The 7,126-nt window shown below is 44.1% G+C and overlaps 1 protein-coding gene across 3 annotated transcripts in view; it reads right to left on the reverse strand.

The window, feature by feature from the left end:
• MAP3K2 (mitogen-activated protein kinase kinase kinase 2) overlaps window positions 1–6,812 on the reverse strand; it is a 96,612-nt gene extending 89,800 nt beyond the window's left edge. For 2 of the 3 annotated variants that reach the window (XM_089916906.1, XM_089916908.1), the window contains exon 1: window positions 6,296–6,812. The gene's annotated coding sequence lies outside the window, so the exon portion shown is untranslated. The remainder of the gene's footprint in view (window positions 1–6,295) is intronic. The other variant, XM_022590566.3, reaches the window with a different exon arrangement.
• Between the last annotated feature and the right edge of the window lie 314 nt (window positions 6,813–7,126).

The following is a 7,126-nucleotide window of genomic DNA, read 5'->3' on the forward strand; positions in this document are numbered from 1 at the left end:
CTACCTACCATCAGTGTTCAACAAACAGCATGAAATACAGTTTGTAGTTTGTGGTACTCACTTCAGGAACACTAGGCAAGGTACATCCCTGAGTAAACCTTCTAACCCTAAGGCAGTATGCAACAGTCCATGACTATGGGACATAACTTTGAGATGCTATTTAGTATATATTATATGATCTAAGAACACATAACTCATCTATCCTTTCTTATATCATGGGGCAAGATTTATATATGCAGGTACATGGTAGTTTGGGGGTGAAGTCAATAGAATGCAGCCAGGTACTGCTCACAGGTCGGGTGGTTAATGTTGCACCATCTCTCAAAGTAAATCTTCATCAACACTAGGCTGAGCTACCTTCTACTTCTTTCATTTCCTTTTAATGTCTAAGCACGTCAGAAAGTTTGTAAATATAGTTTGACATTACCTCATACTGTACAATAAAATATTACTAATTTTACAAAGCAGTCAACAGGCTAATATAAAATGCCTAAACTGATTTAAAAATACATTAAAGTCATCGTATAAGTCATATTAATTCTCCTTAAATTTAGGCAGAGGACATTGGTCTCATTTCTTTCATATTAAAACAAAAGAACAAAATATTTTGGGTTAATTTAAAACTCCACAAATACAATTAAAATGTAGCCAAGTCAGTCAAACTTAAGAGTAATCACAAACTTATCAAATAATGATAATGATAACGAAGCACCTTCAAGTCACAAATCTAAAATACAATATGAGTTGGAAGTATTTAACTAATAGCACAGAAACAATTAAAAACTGGCTTCACCTTAGACTGCAGATCTGTTCTCAAAGACTTACAAAAATAATAAATATTATCTCATATTCTCCCACTAGCTCCTGCTAATAATTTTCAAAAACTTTTCGAGGGACTTCCCCGGTGGTGCAAGACCCTGTGCTCCCAATGCAGGGGGCCTGGGTTCAATCCCTGGTCAAGGAACTAGATCCCACATGCATGCCACAACTAAGAGTTCACATACCACAACTAAGGAGCCCGCGTGCCGCAACTAAGGATCCCGCCTGCCACAACTAAGACCTGGTGCAACCAAATAAATAAATAAATATTTTTTTAAAAAAACAACAACTTTTCCACAGCCTTGCCTCTGTGTTAGAGCTGTTCACAATTACTTAATTTTCCCCTGGGCATATGGAAGTATTTTATTGAACTTCCCCACCCTGTTCAACTCAGGCAGGCATGACCTTTTAAGACTCCTATAACAGTGCGAAAGAAGGTCTCTTCTGTCAACTCCCTATTCATTTAATAAACATTTGGCAACAGGCATTGTGCTCGGTGTTGGGGCACCAAAGTCAACAAAACACTGCCTCTGTTCTTGAAGAGCCAACTTCCCAGTGGAAGGCACAGAGATGTGCACAGTGCAATGCACACAGTGCAATGCGGTCAGTGGGTGGTCGAGGCAGGTGCAGAGTGCTCAGGGAGCATTCTGCCTGAAGTAGTAGTGCTGAGGGGACTCAATCTGGGAATTATCAAAAGAATACTGATAAAATCATATCTTAAACTATTATTTTAATTGGTCATCATTAATAATTAAAGTCCACACTAAATGACTAACTGCACAACTGGGGGAAAAACTCTAGAAAAAACTTCTGAAGTTTGTAAACACCACAGTGCTTTTTAAATTTATGGGACTATGAATCTCAAGTGTAACACTCTTGAACACTTATAAGAAAGGTGATGAGCTAGTTACCAGAGGAACTCCAAAGAAGATTCTACCCCTATCCTCCTGACAAAGTATGCATAACAAAAAAAGTAAGCAACAAAAGTCACAATAAAGGCAACAACACAAGAGATGTTACAAAGCAAATATGTGATTAACCAGAATGAGAAAGTCAGCCAATGCTCCTAATAAATCCCAGGGATATCCTAGGTAAAAGATGAAATTAGGGCTTCCCTGGTGGCACAGTGTTTGAGAGTCTGCCTGCCGATGCAGGGGACACGGGTTCGTGCCCCAATCCGGGAGGATCCCACATGCCGCGGAGCGGCTGGGCCCGTGAGCCACGGCCGCTGAGTCTGCGCATCCGGAGCCTGTTGCTCCGCAACGGGAGAGGCCACAACAGTGAGAGGCCCGCGTACCATAAAAAAAAAAAAGATGAAATTATACAGACATGTTTCTTATAAATGTGTGTGTATAAAGAGGTATACCTCTCACAACGCTTAGAGAATAAGGGAAAAGTTTTTTAATTTCCATATGTACAGTTCATCCTGTTTATAAAAGAGATGTGTGGAAAACCTTCATGTAAACTTGCTTCATGAATTAAATCATACTTTTAATGAGAAAATGTGTTACTTAAGTAAGTTGTATTATGAACCCTTCATTAAAACAATCACCTACTAAATGTCAGTTAATTCGTCAGGAAATAAATTCAATTTTATATTACACATAGTTGATTTATTTCTATGTGGCTTAATTAAAGTGAGGTTTGCCTCTAAATGTAACCAACATGTCTCATTATCAGAAATACACAAATGTTTACTAACAATCATTATGACATAAGAATACAGGGTGAAACTTAAAAACTTATAATCCTTGCGCTTCACAGAATGGTAGAATTAGGCCTAGAGTTTAGATCTTCTGATTCTCAATCCAGTGCTCCTTTGTATTACACCAGAAAATAGACAGTTTTGTCAAAACGTTTTTTAGTAAAGCCATTCTCCCTTTATTGTATTTCTGGCTATTCCTGTGCAACAAATATTGGCTAAGAAAAACTGAAAAGAAATACACTCCTTGAGGGAATTCCCTGGTGGTCCAGGGGTTAGGATTCCACGCTTTTACTGCCAAGGGCCTGGGTTCAATCCCTTGTCGAGGAACTAAGATCTCACAAGCCACACAAGCTACGTGGCACAGCCAAAAACAAAAAAAAAACAAAACACACACTCACACACACACTCACACTCCTTGAGACAGATGAAAGAGTACAGGAAAAGACAGGCATTGAATTTTTCCCATTTTTCTCGGGCCAGGTTTCCTTTTATTCATAAGAGGAGATAACTTGAATTCATGATTAAAAATCTTTAAAATCCTAGAAATCAGAACCTGATTAATATAGCTGCACAGATTTTTACAATTCCTGTGATGTTGTTACTATCTATAGACCAACAAAAGATTGTTAACATTGAAATTCAAAAGTTACCTTGACAAGGATCAGCAATAGATGCAGCAATAGATAAAACTATTAGGTAAAAGATTACTGGAGAACAGGCCAGCACTAGAGTGCTAATTTATCATGCCAGACTACTTGCCAACTGCAATGGGGAAAATAAACCTCACCTTAACCCCCATAACCAAGTGATCAAACTCAGCATCACAAATTAACAGGACTTGACAATATACATCCCCTGATGGGAAGCAATATAAAGTACACAGCAACACCCAGTAGTTATTCTTGCCCAAAATATTTAATTTGAAACTAATCAATCCTTTAAACCTAGCTTACAGTTAGAGTAGGGGGAATAGAGGAACATGCTAAATGACATGAGGGAAAAAAATCAGACAAATCCAGAATGTGACTCATTTTATAAGGTAACTGGCTTGATCTCTGAAACAAAACAAAACAAACAAAAGAAACCACCATTTTAAAAGAGAGAGGTAATGGGACTTCCCTGGCATTCCAGTGGTTAAGACTCCGCACTTCCACTGCAGGGGGCACGGGTTCGATCCCTGGCCAGGGAACTAAGATCCCACATACCATGTGGCACAGCCAAAAGACAGATAGACAGATAAATAAAAAATAAAAATAAATAAAAAATAAAAATAAATAAAAGGGGGAGGTGAGGCTGTTCTAGATTCAAAGAGATCAAAGAGACTTAACCAAATGCAGTGAATAAAACTTGATGGGATCCTGGTTTGGTGGGATTGAGAATAAAAAGCAGTAAAAGACCGTGCAGCACAAATGCGGAGATTTAAACGTGGATGGATACTAGATTACATTAAAAAATGATCAATAAGAAACTATTAACTATCAATAAAAAGTATTAACTAAGGAAGTTAACAATAATGGTATTTTGGCTATGTAAGAAAATGTCCTTATCTTTGGAGATGCAAGGGGTGAAGTGTCATGATGTCTACAGCTTAGTTTTCAAATGGTATGACCAAAAATAATATACGCATATTTATACACAAAACAAATACGGCAAGACGTCAACAAATGAAACTAGAGAGTTATCATACGGATGTTCAATATTACCAACTTCCTGTGTACTTGAAATTGTTTTATAATAAAAAGTTGGGGCTGGGTTTGGGGGTGGTGGTGGGAGGGAGCCTAAAGAGCTCTGATTCTACAGGGGAAAAAAAAAAAATCAACCTGAAACCAAAGCTGTGGGCACTGCATAGAACCAAACATGATTTCATTTTAATATAGCATCTATTAAATATAGTTTACCCCTTTGGTAGCAATAAGGTAAACTAGGAATGAAAGTTCCAACTAAAACACTGCTTAAAAGATTGAATCTACAATGTAATCCAATTATTTAAGATAAATCTTTAATAGTTATTTCTTTCAAGAGAGACACATGGGGCTTCCCTGGTGGCGCAGTGGTTGAGAGGCCGCCTGCCAATGCAGGGGACATGGGTTCGTGCCCCGGTCCGGGAGGCTCCCACATGCTGCGGAGCAGCTCAGCCCTTGAGCCATGGCCTCTGAGCCTGTGCGTCCGGAGCCTGTGCTCCGCAACGGGAGAGGCCACAACGGTGAGAGGCCCGCGTACGGCAAAAAAAAAAGAGAGACACATGGAGAGCATGACTGGATAAGCATTCTACAACGATATATTCAACAAGACTCACCATACATTTATATTTTAACCAAACAACAAATCAATCTGTGAACCATCCACTTCTTAACTATATAATTCGACCTTTTCTCTTACAGACATTCAACTACAAATTTTCTTAAACCTGATAATACACTAAAGGAAATTATAAAGCACTACAATTTGGGGCATCAACAGATTTCTTAAACATTTACAACTATGCATGAAGCTTGAACTACTCAAAGGGATTTATCAACACTTTCTTCTGTAAAGAGAAATATAAAGGAACTTTCGCTTTTCCCTAACCATAACCAAAGAAACAGTACAGGCCAATGTTAAAATGAGAATTTCAATTCGTTTATAAACACTCATTAGTTGCTACATACAAAGAAAAGAAAAAAATCACACCAATAAAAGATAACTTTTTACAATATTCTACACATTAAATTTTGACACTCTACTCAGAAATATTGCACAAATTAACGCACAAATTACTAAGCGTGTTGCCATTGCCACATAATCCAGCAACAAATTTTGCAATAAGGAAATCTCAAGGAAATAACCCAACTGCGAGTTCCCTGTAGGCATCAAGAATTACACAAGTAAAATTGTAACTTTTCAAGAAACATGGAGTTTTACCAAATCTGTTTCTTCTTTTTGTTAAGAGAGAAAATAATTTCTGCTCATTCAGTCCCACTGCAAAAAAAAGGTAAAGGTGCATGGAGTCACCTTTTAAAAGTAATTTTTTAAAAAGAAGAGCCAAGAAAATCATCTGTCTAGGCTGCAGCAAAACACATCGAACAGCCTACATTACGGGCAAATGAACTCTACCTATGTATTTAGAATTCACTCCCAAGAAGAAACTTTCCAGCTATTCTCCTTTTCCTCACAAATTTATTTTCGCAAGACCCAGAAATACGGTTCTACAAAAAAGACATCATATTCGAATCAAGACTTTCCCAGATTACCAAGCTGCACGACCTTGGGCAAGTTCCTGAATCTGAGCCTCGATTTTTTCAACTGTAGAATGGGGAGACACGTACCCACCTCACTGGGCTTCGAAGGTGAAGTGAGACAACGCACGACAAATACCGGGCGCGCATTAAGTATAAGTGCTAGCTAAACGGTCCGTAAACAGAAAGGGGCCTCGACCCTAACCACTAGTGAACCACGCGGTAACAGTGCAAAGACAAGCACTTTCTCGCTCACTGCATATAACATTTCTGCTTCTGCCAAGGACCAGGGAAAATCTTCCTTCCCAAAGCCCTGCAGAGTACGCGTCTGACAGCTCCACCGCCCAGCAGTCTAGTTCGCTCAGACCTGGACTTCAGGACAGGATGCAAGGGGCCAGAAGTCCGTCCACCCGGAGCGAGGCAACCACCTAGCGAAACCTCCGCCCCAGGAGCAGCGCTCAGGCCGGCGGCGGCCCCCTCCCCACGTCCGGCCCGCACCCCCGCCCCCGCCCCCACCCCCACCCCCACACACATGCGCGCGCCCGAGCACACGTACCAGCCGCTCTGCCGGGACATAGGGAGCCGCAGGCCCACCCCTCCGCCCCCGCGCGGCCTGTCACCGCGCCCCCCGGTCGGGGGAGGCTGCGGGCCCCCGGGAGCCGGAGGGGCGCACGAGGAGTCGGGCGCGGGTCGGGGGACCAGGCCCGTCCTTCCTTCACATGGAGCCCGGGCCGGGCGCGTGGACCGCGGCGGCCGGCCGGAGCCTCTCGGAGCCCCTCGGTGCTTCTCGCCGCCGCGGCCAGAAGGCCCGCGGGAAGCTGGGTAGGAAAGGAGGAAGCCGCGGCCGGGCGCCGCCGAGGCCGGAGAAGGGGCGGGAGCGGCGACTCCGCGGCTGGGAGCGCCGGGCCTCCCGGTCGTGGTCGCTGCCGCCGCCGCCGCAGTCCGCAAGACCCCCGAACGCCGCACCCAGCGGCCGCACCGCCCTCGTCAGGAGCCGCTGCTGAGGGCAGCCCGGCCGCCACTACACACGGACCCGTGACGTCGGGCGTAGCGCGGCACACGTCACGGCCGGCTCGCTCGTGCGCGCGCAGCCCTCCGCCTGTCGGGAGCGGAACCCGCCGTGGGCGCGCGCCCGCCCGGAGCGCCGCGCGCAGGCCGAGGGGAGCGTGTCCGCGCCTGCGCAGTGGCCGGATGCGTCCACGCACGTCCCGCTGCCCACGCCCGCTACGCCGTGCGGAGATTCCCGGCCCGGGCCCGGCTGACGCGCCGCCTTGTACTTAGGTCGTAGCTACCGGTTCCCGGCGGGTGAGCCGCGCGCACACACACGCGCGCACGCATCTCGGTCCCCTCGCATCTGCGGGAGTCCTCGGCGCCGAGATTCCAAAGC

Source organism: Delphinapterus leucas, chromosome 8, assembly GCF_059928025.1.
Source record: "Delphinapterus leucas isolate spDelLeu-1000000601 "Yukka" chromosome 8, BTC_Dleu_Yukka2, whole genome shotgun sequence".
Classification (NCBI taxonomy): Eukaryota; Metazoa; Chordata; class Mammalia; order Artiodactyla; family Monodontidae; genus Delphinapterus; species Delphinapterus leucas.